A 14,144-nucleotide genomic window follows, 5' to 3' on the forward strand; every position below is an offset into this window, starting at 1 on the left:
CTCCTTCATCCTTCTCCAGCGTGAGGCCGCCCTCAGACCCACAGGAGCTCTGACCTTTGACCTCCTGACCCTAACCATTTTAGTCTTGTTGCATCTGCAAATCCATCCAAACTGTAGCCGAGCAAAAGAAGCTGGAAGTTGTTCTATGAATGATGTTGTCGAAGGAGCTTGGAAAGAAAAGCGTCTGGACTTCTTTAAGTTGCTTGAAGAGGGACATGGACGTCTTAACGCCCACTTACATCCTGGGACATTTGATCACAGGAAATCACATGATGGGGTGGGGCTAGATCTCACAATGGGTTCACCCAAAACCTTGGCTGATTGAGACCCACACCCGTTCTCACACCGTGGCTCGTGTGATTAGGTAGAGGATCAACAGGGGCTCCGTGTCCCTGAATTTAAACTGAATCTAAACACACCGTGGACAATGCCAAGTTAGATAATGGTTAAAAGAACAAGATAAGAATAAATAAAAAGATAAAATAAGGATAAAAAATAACTTAAAAAAATAAAATAAAAAGATAAATAACTGCAAATAAGTACAAATAAGTAACTGAAGACACGTGTGGTCTGCAGATGTCGATGTACATGGATGTACATGGAGTTTATTGTGCAAAATGAACTTAGTGTGCAAAGTGACCTGATGTGCAAACTGCAGTTTGAGGTCGGTCAGCTGTTCAGGAGTCTGATAGCAGTGGGGAAGATGGAGTTGTTGAGTCTGGATGTTCTACATTTCACACTTCTGAACCTTCGTCTCGAGGGCAGAGGTGTGTCTCTCCTCTGGACTCTGTGATGGTAGCTGCTCTGCAGAGAGGGCAGCGGGGTCCTGATGATCTTCTCCACAGTTGTTATCACTCTCTGCAGGCGTTTGCGGTTTGCAGTAGTGCTGCCGTACCATGCAGTGATGCAGCTGTCAGGCTGCTCTCCACAGTGCAGCTGTAGAACCTGCTGAGGATCTTGGCCAACATACCAAATTTCCTCAGCCTCCTCAGGAAATACAGCAGCTGCTGAGCCTTCTTGACCAGCTGTGTGAGTTTGAGTCCCTCACTGACTCAAACTCCTTCAGTGACACTTGCAGCCTTGCAGATTAGTTTGCTGATCCTGATGCATCTCTGGAGCTGATGCTGTCCCCCAGCAGACAACAACAACATAGATGCTCTCACTAGTCCACTTTACCCTCTAATCACATCTCTGACATCTGCAGGTTGCTCCATAGAGACTCTTGTGCAATGCCAGGTGTTTGTGTTTGTCTGTAGGTACACATTAGATATGACCATAGACGCACACACACAAGTGAACACAGCAGCACAGATGGTTTCCACCTGCTTCCCTCTTTCTTCACACAACTGTGAGGATGATGAAGAGGTTTCAGGACGAGGTGGTCAGCAAGCACAGGATAAAGCAGGGCCATGAAACTCTCTGGTGCAGCAGATGTTTAATCAGACTCAGCTTTAGGCTTCTTTTCCCACCTGGCAGCAAAGTAACAGCTTCACTAATGTGAACAGTCACAATGTTAAACGTTTCTATATCTTCATATATTTTTATCTGTTGATGCTGCAGAATAAAGTCTGTTAACAGAGTGCAGGATGTGTAGAGCAGGTCCAGCTCTCCCTTTACTGTGTCCACTTTCATCAGCCCCTGTGAAGTGACACAGAGTGCATGTGTGTCTGTCAGCTGTTGTTTGTTGTGAAGGATGGAACAAATGAACACACACTTTTAGAGAAATCTGAAAAAGCAACACGTGCTTGGGCTCCTTCTGTGCTCGTCTTCATTAATGCTGATCTTTCTTTCCTGTTTGTTCTTTGGCACAAGCTTCAGTCTTTTCTCCCAGGGCTCCTTCACACTTAGAAACACACCTACATTCATTTATACACAAACATCATGAAACAAAGGCTTTGTAAAAGAGGACACGAGATCCTCTCTGAACAGCACATTCATATCAAACACAGGACTGAACAGGATATACTGAGTCTGTGCTGTTTTCATTGTTACTTGCTGAGTATTTTTCCAGTGTTTGAAATGTGACTCAAGTCTGATTCTTCTACTGTGTGTGAACTCTAAGCAGCTGCATTAAACAGCTGCTTTTCAAACCAGGCTCAATCCTATGACTCTGTGAATGTAAACTTTTGTCACCTGCATGAATAACAATCCTTGATCTAGTCAGGACTGCAGTGCTCCTGTGATCCCAGCTTATAGATGGAGGCTAGCATGAGAGGCTCAGCAGCTAAAGCAGCACACCTGGGTCTCCCAGCCTATTAAAAGCAGCCCTTTGCTTCACCTGCTTCACTAAACATTATTATTATTATTTAAGCAGAGTGGTGTGATTGATGTAGGCATTGCTGTGTGACAGGAGGACTTTTCTTGAAACAGCTCGTGTGACGTGAGCTGACGTAAAAACAGTGATGTTAGCTTGATTCTCTTGGCTAAAACTATTTTAAAAAGAGGGTCAATCATGCAAATCTGCCAATAGAAGCCAAAGTTACAGCCCCTCAGAGTTTAAAGAGAAAAGGCCCGTTTCCAACACTCGGTTGTGCAAAGGGAAACAGGCCCACAGTGCCTGAGTGTGTGGGTAATTCTTCAAATAATATTCAAAAGCAAACATTTTTAAGCATGTAAATAAAATTCAATCATTTCTGCTCTTCAATACCTAAGAAATGAAAACTGGCAGATGGTCCCAAAATGTGAAACGCCTGGCTATCTGTGCATTTAGTGCTGCAAGTTTTCACTGTTTACCTTCAGAAGCATAAATCTCTGCACAGATAATGTTCATATGTGGATTCCTGGTTTTCTGCAGTTAATTGTGACCCAAAGCGTATTTTTAAAGTGGTTCCAGGCAATAAAGTCTAAAAATAAATACATCTACTTCCTTTTTCTGTGTTCCAGCCTCAGTGACTCTGACACAGTGCTGTAATATTTACACCTCTGATGAAAGCAGAGTTTGTAGTTGCAGAAATACTCGACTCATTTTGGGCATTTACGAGCAGGAACCTCAGAAAGCCCCTCGCTGCTTCACTGGTTAAGAAGCAAAGCAAACATTAGTTCACAGTGATGTTAATTAAGGCCCAAAGTTTAGGAACGAACGTCAGCACTTCACTAATGAATGTAATGCTGATTCATGTGCTTGTTTTGTAATGTGCATGTTGTGCGTTGCTATTTCCCATATTCTTTGGCACTGATAGATGAAGAGTCTCAGGCAGGACCGAGGCTGCCAGCTGCTGACAGTGAGCAGGGAGAGAGCAGCAGAAGCTGGGCAAGAGCAGGGCACCTTCAGCCCCCTTCATCAGTCAGAAATCATTTGGGTGTCTGTGTGAAATGTCTGATTTTTAAAATCTTTTTGTAGACATATTTATTAAATGTTTAACAATTATATAGAAGAAAGACAATGTAAAGAACAAAACATGACAAAACCAAAATGAGTTGAAGTTATGAACTGTTTCTGAGAGACAAATAACACCAGGATCCTTTTTGTGTAGCTGACAGCTGGTAACTGTGCAGGGGCGGGTCTAGCAAAGTGTTGCCAGGGGGGCAGGTAGGGCATTAACAGGGAGAGGGGGGCACAAAGAAATACTTTTCTTTCTTGTTCTCATTTAAAATGTCGAGCTTTTAATAAATAATTATCTGAATCTTACAACAAACGTTTTCATCTGATGTAAAATGTATAGAAATCCATTATTGTACATAGTCATTTTTTAGGGTCCCATCATAATTTCTTCAGAAGTAAGTACTGCATATGATGCCAGTGTTTCCCACATTTTCTAGATTCTGCACCAGTACTGTGTGTAAAATGCATCAAAAAGTCCGTTTGATTCTTTCTCAGCTGTCTTTCTGTCTCCTTTCACTTTTTAAAGGTTGCCATGTTAGAAAACATATTTTGCCCTGCCGTGCTGTTTATTGATGTGGCAAATGAAAGGTTTATGAAAACATATCTAAATCTGTCATCAGTAATCAGCAATGATCATGTCTCACCTCTAGTCTCTGTCTTAATGTCAGGTTTCCACCGTGTGTTGTAGATGTTCAGGAGGTTAACTCGAGCAACAGTCTACTTCCTGTTTAGAATACCAGGACAGGGAGGATGGTGCAGGTTTAAGTTTATTAGACTGATGCATGTATACCAACAAGACAGCGTCCATCACTGTGACAACAGCGTTTGTTTTCATTCAAAGGCTTCATGGTTTTTCCTTTAATACCTGGGGGGCCGGTCTCCAGTCAAAATGCCCGGGACCATTTTTTGTCCCAGTCCAGCCCTGGTGTCAGATCTGCATGCAGTGTCAATGAGACGATCAACAACAGATCAGACAAAACACTCAGGCGGACACTCCTCTGTAGAAGGAAACATGGAAAGTGTGAGGTAATCAGTGCACAACATCACTTTGTATTTCAGGCTGTTTTTATATAGAACTTCAGCACCAATGTAAAAGTTCTGGTTTGAGGAAGATGAAGAACATTTTCAGGAAGGATGCCGTCTGCAAGCAGAGCTGCTTGAACCTCAGCGCTGAGGTCCAGACTACTTCCTGTGAAGCCACGTGATGTAAATCTGCTGCTGTAACTTCACAGTTTACTGAAGCTAAATGCAACGTTACCATATAATCTGTTTTCAACAAAGGTTTCACTCCGTCCGGTGTTGATGGAATGATTCAGGCCGTACTCGTCAGGCTTCCCGTCGACCACACGCATTTCAGTCACAAACCCCGTGACTGACAACAAGGGAAACAGCAGAAGAAAAGATGTAAAAAATACTGGATGATGATGATGGAGGATTAACCGCGGTGGTTAAACTGTTTCCTGTCTTTGTGGGCGTACTCACAGGGAAGTTTCCAGGCACGTCAGTCTTGGTGGCTAAAGTCTCCATTTTCCAACATGTATCGCTACAGGTGCAAAGACACAACATTAATCATCAGTGTAAATATTTTAATGCTGTCCAAACGGTGTTTGCTTTGTCTGTCCTCTCGCGCTCACAGAGGAAACGAGGACGCCACCTTCAACCCATCTTCAGTTGGCTCAACCATGGCCGGACTTCCTGTTGGCTTTGTGACAGCAAACCACTTGAAATGAGAGCAAACTGCAGTCAAGCACCACTTACAGCAACCTGTGGACACGCAAATGGAAAGCACTGAGAATCATACAGAAGCATAAGAGCTGTTTATTGTAACACGTGTGTGTGTGTGTGTGTGTGTGTGTGTGTGTGTGTGTGTGTGTGCACATTAATAACACACTGATGTATGTTAGTTTGATTTATGCTATATCTGAGAAAACAATTGCAGAATTTTACATCAAAGTTTCCAAAGCTGATGTTTTGTTGTTCACTCTGTTTTATATTCATATAGTTTGTTGTTTTTAAATCAGTGGACAAAATAAATATTATCACACAAAATCCAGGGTGAAACATAACCAAATAACCTAAATGGTGAAGTCATTATAGAAGTACATGTTGCAAAGGTCAGCCTCCTGTATAGACTGCTAAACTGTCTGGGGGGGCCCTGCCTGTCCTCGTTGGATAAGCTCCACCCCTTTTCCATAAGACGGAGACATTTGTATGAAAATAGATGGGCAGTAAAATAAAAAATATTATGGATGACTCTGTAAATCAAAGTCGGCCTGAGGCAGAAGCAGAAACCATGAGGAGCACAGCACCACTCCCAGAAGGGCACGAAGTGAAGCCATAGCTGCTGAAGAGTGAAGACGTGATGATGGAGGAGATCACAGATGAAGATCTGCTGCCTGCTGACTCTTTATATAGAAGAGTGAGACTATCTCCCCACCAGCAGCTGCACTTATACAAACCCCAGGTGCTGGGATGGCTTTGAACATGTGACATTCTCTGCAAACACATGGACAGTTTCATAAGCACAAAGATTATTCCTGCAGCGGCAGAATCGTATCCACTGTGTGAGAGGTGAACGTCAGACAGTTCTTAGAAAATGTAGTTTCTCTTTAAGCTTTTAACGTCTCTTTTACCCCCATTTGTCTAAAACTACTTGACAGCCCTTCATGTCAGAGGTTTATTACCTGTGCAGGATGGAGCACATGGTCTCAGTCAGGCTGGACACGATCACTCCTACAGGAAGTAAATGTGATTTTATTTCACCTGTGAAATGATGAAAAACAGCAGAATAGCTCACGCTAACAAACGGGTGTTGAAATGTTTCATTTTCTGCTGTTTCACAGGTCAAAAAGGGCGTCGAAGCAAACTGAAGCTGAGCTGCTGCTGCTGTTGTAGTGCAGCATCTGCTGTGTGCTTCATCAGAGAACCTTCTGTACACAGCAGACAGAGGCTGCTGCCACTGAAGTCCATCTGCTAGAGAGCTTTAAACACTGGTTATTGAAGTGGCTTTGATGATACTGATACACAGTCTTTGCTGCTGTCACAGGACAGGGATCCACCAGGGAGTAGTTGTCAGGATAAAGAGCCTTCGCTTCTCTAAATATAAACTGGATACTTGTAGGAAACTTTGGGAAGCAGCATTTTTCCTCATATCGTCTAAACTGAAGTTAGCTCAGGTGCTTCTTCCATACTTGCTCTGCAGAAAGCCAAAGAGTTTGGAGCTCTGCAAACATTTGCAGCACAGCTGGATGTTTGTAACTTTGGTCACCTCTGTATCATCCCTCAGATTCTTTCTGCACAGCTTTGAAACCACGACAGCACGAGTGATGCTGAGGAGACGTCCAGTTTAAACAGACCTTTATTCCTGGAACACAAACACATGAAGTGATGCTGCTAAAGAAGAACATTTAATCGCACTAATGAATCAAGCATCTGTTTGTCTGTCAGTCTGTCAACAGTTCCTCTGATCGACTTCAGACTTGGTGGGTATTTTGTTTTTGCAGCGGTCAAAGTCGATCAGCGTGTTGCTTTGTCTGCTGTAAATCTGCCTGTACAAAGGGAAACATGCATGTTTTAGATGCAAACTCACAACATGGCTGCATTTTTGTGATTATGTGTATTTTATATTGATTTATTCTATTATGTTTTGTATATGAATCTTTACAAGTGTGTCGATACAAAGGCTTGATTAAAACAAAGGTCTCAGCTGTGCTGTTAGGGATGCTCTCATATTTGTTTCAAATGTAATAAATCAAAGGATTTCAGGCTTTTCATCCTTTTTATTTGTTTGGTTCTAACAGCAGCTGGATAAAAACATGCAGGTGATGAATATAATTGTGTGATATTATGAGCATTGTGAATAAAGAAAGAGCAGAGATAGTAAAAAGGAAACAGGTGATGGACGTGAGATTTTCAGAACAAAAGCTCCTCAGTGAGACGATCACCTGGACACAAGGTCAGGCAGCTGGGACTCATCTAGAGAGCAAAATGGAAAAGTGATCTGTGCAGAACATCACTGTTGATTGCAGTTATTTACATCAGACTTCTTCTCTGAGATAAGAGCACCGTTTCTGGGAAAGATGACAGTATTTCCAGGCTGGATGCTGTTTGCAGGGAGAACTGAATGAAAGTCTCCTGCACCTCAGCGCTGAGGTCCACACCTGTGAACACAGATGAGGTCAATCTGCTGCAGCACGTAGAGCTTTACTGATCAGCAGGTTCAAAGGATTCAGCAGAGCGTAGAGTCAGAGCTAAATGCCACATCACCATAGAGTTTGTTAACAACAGCTTTCTTTGCCCTTTGTCTCGATGGACTGAATCAGGGATACTCGTCATACTTCACCTCAACCACGTCACTGAGAGACCCCAGCCTGACACAGCAGCAGAGATGATGAAAGCAGAAACAGCAAACAGATGCTTCAGTTGTGTTTCTCTGTGTGTGTGTGCTCACGCCCACTTGTGTGTGTGAACTTTCCACGTACCTCAGCTTGTTTCTCCAACATGAGCCATCAGGGCTGAAAAACATCACTAACACATGAATTCTTTCTCTTTTTGTTATCACCTGTGATCATGTGTCTCATGTTTCTGTCATTCACCAGTTCTTGTATAGTTACGTGTAACTAGACTTCTGTGGGACGTAAATGATTGTTTTGTATGCAGATCTGTACAAAGGATGGAAACACTTGATTACAAAGGAGATCTCAGCTGTGTTGTTGTGGATGGACTTCAACGTATTTGTTAAAAAAGAGAATAAAGCAAAGTGTTTTAGCTGTTTGGGAGTTTTTGTTCGATTCCATTCAGTTTTATTTCTATGGAGTCAAATAATAAGAAAGGCTCTAGAACAGCCCTGAGTTTGTCCAGGTGACACTCCTCTGAAGAACAAAGACAAAGAGGAAGAAGGGGACTCGTTTTCAAGTCTTGTTTCTTTCAAAATAAAAGCTGAAATGTTTTGGAAGCATGATAATATTTCAGCCAGGATGCCGTCTCCAAGGAGACCTGCACCTCAGCGCTGAGCTCCACATCACGCCCTGTGAAAGCACAGATATAAATCTGCTGCAGTGAGAAGAACTTTACCCAACACAAGTGTAGAAGTAGACATTTGACTTTACCTACAACCTGTTAACAACAAAGCTTTCATTGCCTCTGCTGTTGATGTCATGTAGGACTAATCATACTTCACATCAGCCATGCACACGTCAGAGGATCTCCAGGCTTTCAGTAATAAAGCCAAGCAGATGATGTGAACATAGCAATAGTAAAACATGCATCATAATCAGCTGTATGTGTCGACTATGTGGCACCTCAGTCTTGTTGGCATGAAGAAAAGTTGTGTAACATGTAGCATAAGGGCTGCAAAGACATCATGTAGACAGCAGTCGTCTGTTAGTCGTAACGTATCTCCTGTTAAAGAGTTAAATGTGCGTTCTCCATCTCTGTCCTCTCACAGCTCGCCGTACACCAACTCCAGCTGTGGTAACCATGGCTGTGCCCATCAACACGCTGAAGCTGAGACGCCACCCGTCACTATGGCGACTCCAATAGGGTTACCTGTCAGCTGTGGACGCATGAAAGGAAAACAGCAGAAACACAGACATGTTTACTGGAACATTTCCTATTGACAGCTTTATGGAAAAGTGGGTTTAAAGACTTTTCTATGTTTTATTTTGTTTATTTATGGATTTATTGTGAAAGGAATTTCAAAGTTTTAATTTGACCTTTCCCCTGTTTTTCATACAGACTGGAGACGAATGGATGGTGCTTTCTTTGTTTGTCTAAAGATAATGAATAAAACTCTACACACATCTTAAACCACCCTCCTTTCTATATATTGTGTTATATAAATGGAAAGTATATAAGACACAAACTGAGCTTATATGATACTAAGGACCCTGGAGGTCAGTCCACCTTTATAATTCAGCACAGCCTGGAGTCTTGGTCTTTTCTTGGATGTTGGTTCCCTTTGTTTCCATCCTCTGTTAAGATGTTTCAGTAATGTTGAGGTCTGGGGAGGCCAATCCATGGCTGACGTCCTGTGATGCTGCATTAGCAGTTTGTTCATAGTGAAAAATGAAGCCACTGCCAATCAGACATTTGCACAGTGGATCAACTTCTGATGGTACTGTCCTGAATTCCACACCTATAATATGTTTGCATGTACTGATGAATATGTGCAGCTGATTTTCAGTCCAGTTCCTGTGTGACAGACGCCAGTCTTTCTGCCTGTGTCCTTCCTTAACAATAGAGCCATCCTTCCACTGAGACTGTTTCTGATGAGGCTTCACTGAGCAGTAGATGGATCCCTCAGCTCATCTAATCGTCCTATTTCTAACACATGACTGTCAGAAACTGTTAATCTGCTGCAGCTCTTTAACTCCTCCACTTCTTTTTTTGTAATCTCTTAGTTTCCTCATCTTTTAAGGTGGCACTGCACACCAGATCCAAAGTCAACATGCTGTTATATGATGGAGTTGAACCTGTAATGGAGTTTGATTTAAACCAATCAGCAATTAAGTGAATGATGATGAGCAAAGATGGTGGAGGTGGTGGATGAAGACCCGGACAGCTGTGGTTGGCTCCTCGTATAGAGCAGAGTGAGGTTGTGTTTGCACATTATTATAAAACCATGTTCACCATATATTTTAGCTGCAGACAATAACATGATTTCTTTGCTGTGGTGATTTTATTCCACTTTGGTAAAATGGAAAACCATCATTTCTTGCTGTAATTCACACATTATTCCAAGAGCCTCAACACGAGCCTTGTAGTCCGACCATATATAGACAAATCAATAGTTGTGTTTGTAACAGCTCATGAACATGAATCGTTCCACATTACTTTGAAATCATTGCAAACTAAACTGGAATAAATGAGTGTTTATATATAGTTTTGTCTCAGCTGTTCATACACAGTGTTTCAGTTCTTATCAGAGTCCCACCGTCTCACTGTGGTGAACCTTTAGCTCTGTTGGAAGCGTGTTGTTAGACCAGGTTTCCCTCATTTAAAAATAATCTCTCATTAGAAATGGACATGATGTCTAAGACATAGAAATGCTTATTATGGGTTCACTTGATGTCACTGAAAAGATGCACATGGGTAACGTGCAGGCCGTCCAGCTCCGAGGTTTATCTCCTCACCTCGAGTCTGCGACACTCTCTCCGTGTCCTCTCAGATAAGGGCGCGCACATTTCTGCACCATCTTCTAAATTACAAAGAGCGATTCACAAAACAGAAGCTCACAAAACACTCATCACAAACCAAAAATGGCTCCACTGAGCGTCAAACTGTCACCAGAATTACTGATAATCTAAAGACTCACAGAACTCATTTTGTCTCATTGTGTCTTAGTTTGAGACATAAGTGCATGATCATAATACTGTGTAGTTAGATGAGACAGAGCTGATGCTTGCTCTTAATTATCCTCTTCATGTTTCCCGAGCCTCAGCAGTGGAAGCTACCATGGATAGAAAGACTATGACTCATCTTAAATCTCAAATCTTTGTCTCCAAAGAGCTGCTGATGTGTCCGATATGATCCACAAGCTTAAACTAGGATTATAAGTGTGTGCAAAAAGTCAACTTTATTTGTCGATTCTGCCACATGTACAGGACATACAGAGAATAGAAATTGCGTTACTCTTCAATCCCTAGATAAATAGCAAATGAACATTTAAATATATTTAAATATAAAAGTGATTAAAAATGCAAGTAAAATAATTAAAAAGTAAAAATTTAAATAAATACAATTTTACATATAACAAGAAAGCTATACAATATACAATATAATGGGTAAGTGACATTGAGTGTAAACCAGGCAGAGTAGTGCAAATAGGCAAATAGTGCAAATGGAGATTTAGTAGTGTACGGTAAGAGAAAGTGTAACAACAAAGTCTTATGAGGTAATGGCAGTCCAATGCTCCACAAAGTGACTGGTAACTGGTGCAGGCCAGTGAGTGAGTCAGAGAGTGTGTGTGTGTGTGTGTGTGTGACAGAGTTCAGTGAGACCGTGGAGGAGAGAGGGGAGAGGGGGCAGAATCGGGAGGGAGTTAAGCTTCCTGACAGCCTGATGGATGAAGCTGTCCTTCAGCCTGCTGGTCCTGGCCTGGAGACTCCGCAGTCTCCTCCCCGACGGCAGCAGCTTGAAGAAGCTTTGCATTGGGTGCGTGGGATCAGCCGCTATGCAAAGGGCTTTTTTAGTGAGACGGGTGCTGTAAATGTCCTGGAGGGAGGGGAGAGAGACACCAATGATCCTCTCTGCAGCTCTCACTATGCGTTGGAGGGTTCTATGACAGGACGCATTGCAGGCTCCAAACCACACAGTGATGCAGCTCGACAGGATGCTCTCGATGGTGCCTCTTTAGAAAGTGTACATGATGGGGGCTGGTGCTCCTGCTCTTCTTAGTTTGCGGAGAAAGAAGAGACGCTGCTGTGATTTCTTGGCCAGTGCTGTGGTGTTGTACGTCCAGGAGAGATCCTCTGTGATGTGCACACCCAAGAACTTGGTGCTGCTCACTCTCTCCACAGACGCTCCGTCAATGGTCAGAGGAGCATGTTGGGTGTGCATTCTCCTGAAGTCCACAACAATCTCCTTCGTCTTCTCCACATTCAGAGAGAGATTGTTGTCAGCACACCACGTGGCCAGGCGTCTCACCTCACTTCTGTAGTCGGTCTCATCCCTGTTGCTAATGAGACCCACCACCGTTGTGTCGTCCGCAAACTTGATGAAGAGGTTGGAGCTGTATGATGGAGTGCAGTCATGGGTCAGCAGAGTGAAGAGGAGGGGGCTCAGCACACATCCCTGCGGGGCCCCCGTGTTTAAAATGATGGTGCTGGATGTATTACTGCCAACCCGTACTGCTTGAGGTCTTCCGGTGAGGAAATCCAACAGCCAGTTGCACAGTGAGGTGTTGAGCCCCAGCTGGACCAGTTTTTGAATGAGCTGTTGGGGGATTATGGTGTTGAATGCTGAACTGAAATCTATGAACAGCATTCGAACATATGAGTCATTTTTGTCCAGGTGTGTGAGTGCCGAGTGGAGTGCAGTGGAGATGGCATCATCGGTTGAGCGGTTGGGCCGATACGCAAACTGGAAGGGATCCAGGGAGGGGGGCAGGACAGTCTTGATGTGCTGCATGACTAGTCGTTCGAAGCACTTCATCAGGATGGGAGTAAGTGCAACAGGACGGTAGTCATTAAAGCAGGAGGGAGATGACTTTTTTGGAACCGGAATGATTGTGGTGGCTTTAAAACATGTGGGGACGACAGCCTGGATGAGTGATATGTTGAAGATGTCTGTGAAGACGTCAGTGAGTTCCACTGCACAGTCTCTCAGTACACGACCAGGAATGTTGTCAGGACCCGGAGCTTTACGTGCATTGATCCTGCTGAGGGATCTCCTCACGCTGTCCGGTGACAGAGTCATCACCTGGTCACCAGGAGGGGGTGGGGTCTTCTGTGCAGTGGTGCTGTTTTGGACTTCAAAGCGAGCAAAGAAAGTGTTCAGCTTGTTCAGCAGGGGGATAGTGCTATCACAGGTCTGTGGTGGGGGCTTGTAATCTGTGATGGTCTGAATGCCCCGCCACAGGCTCCGTGAGTCTCTGCTGTCTTTGAAGTGATGGGATATTTTCCTGGAGTACTGTCTCTTAGCCTCTCTGATGCCACGGGAAAGGTTGGCCCTAGCTGTCCTCAGGCTTGCCTCGTCTCCATCTCTGAAGGCAACATTCCGAGCTTTCAGCAGCCTGTAGACCTCTCCTGTCATCCATGGTTTTTGATTGGCCCGGACAGTTATGGTTTTCGTGACTGTTACATCCTCAATACACTTGTTGATGTAGGCAGTAACAGTCTCTGCGTACTCCTGGAGGTCAGTGGTGTTGTTATAGGTGGCAGCCTGCTTAAACATGTTCCAGTCTGTAGTATTAAAGCAGTCCTGTAGAGCCTCTGAAGACCCCTCTGGCCACACTTGTATCCGCTTACGAACCGGTTTGGTCACTTTAACGAGCGGTCTGTAAGCAGGCATTAGCATGACAGTGATATGGTCTGAGGCGCCGAGGTGGGGGAGGGGAAAAGCTTTGTAAGCTCCTCTCTGGGTGGTGTAAACAAAGTCCAGTGTGTTATTTCCCCTTGTTGGAAAGTCTATGTGTTGTTGTATTTTTGGAAACACGCACTTTAAGTCTGCATGATTGAAATCCCCAGCCAGGATGAGAAAAGCATCAGGATGGGCTGTCTGCTGCTCACTGATGTGCTGGTACAGTTCATTCAGTGCCTCATTCCTGTTGTTGACATTGGAGGAGGGAGGGATGTACACAGCGCACAGGAGTATGGCTGTATATTCCCTCGGTAGATAGAATGGCCGGCACTTAATAACCATTAACTCCAGCACTGGTGAGCAGTGTTTGCAGACCGCAACAGCATCGCGACACCAGGCATCATTGATGCAAACACAAAGTCCTCCCCCGCGGGTCTTACCTCCCGCGACGATGACTCTGTCAGCACGGTAGCATGTTAGCTGGTCGAGCTGAATGGCGCGGTCCGGGACACTGTCGCTGAGCCATGTTTCCGTGAACACAAAAGCACAGCAGTCCTTTACATTCCTTTGAGATGAACGTAGCAGTCGGATGTCGTCCAGTTTATTTTCTAGCGAGCGATGTGTGTGAAACCTCTGAGGACTCACACGTGTGTGCTTCAGCCCACACACACATATGAAGCACTGCGACCTCACACAGAAGTGTTTTACACATCCAGCCTGAATCCTGATCATTTCTACAGTTTATTAAGTTCAGCTTCACCTGAACATCAGTGATGAAGCTGCTCTGACTCCATCACAGCTC

At 43.9% G+C, this 14,144-nt stretch overlaps 2 long non-coding RNA genes across 2 annotated transcripts; one reads left to right on the top strand and one right to left on the bottom strand.

Annotated features, from left to right (window-relative positions):
• Positions 1-4,240: 4,240 nt before the first annotated feature.
• On the bottom strand, positions 4,241-7,750 carry LOC146710516 (uncharacterized). Its single transcript, XR_014919945.1, has 3 exons — positions 4,957-7,750; positions 4,805-4,865; positions 4,241-4,694 (listed from the first exon to the last, which is right to left on the bottom strand). It is a non-coding gene; the product is annotated as an uncharacterized LOC146710516 (long non-coding RNA).
• A 373-nt stretch (positions 7,751-8,123) lies between these two features.
• LOC146710517 (uncharacterized) lies at positions 8,124-9,234 on the top strand. Its single transcript, XR_014919946.1, has 2 exons — positions 8,124-8,955; positions 9,059-9,234. It is a non-coding gene; the product is annotated as an uncharacterized LOC146710517 (long non-coding RNA).
• The last annotated feature ends 4,910 nt before the right edge of the window (positions 9,235-14,144 follow it).

This window comes from Copadichromis virginalis, linkage group LG4, assembly GCF_057382275.1.
Source record: "Copadichromis virginalis isolate Kocher_CV1m ecotype Utaka linkage group LG4, C_Virginalis_male_GT1.1, whole genome shotgun sequence".
Lineage (NCBI taxonomy): Eukaryota > Metazoa > Chordata > Actinopteri > Cichliformes > Cichlidae > Copadichromis > Copadichromis virginalis.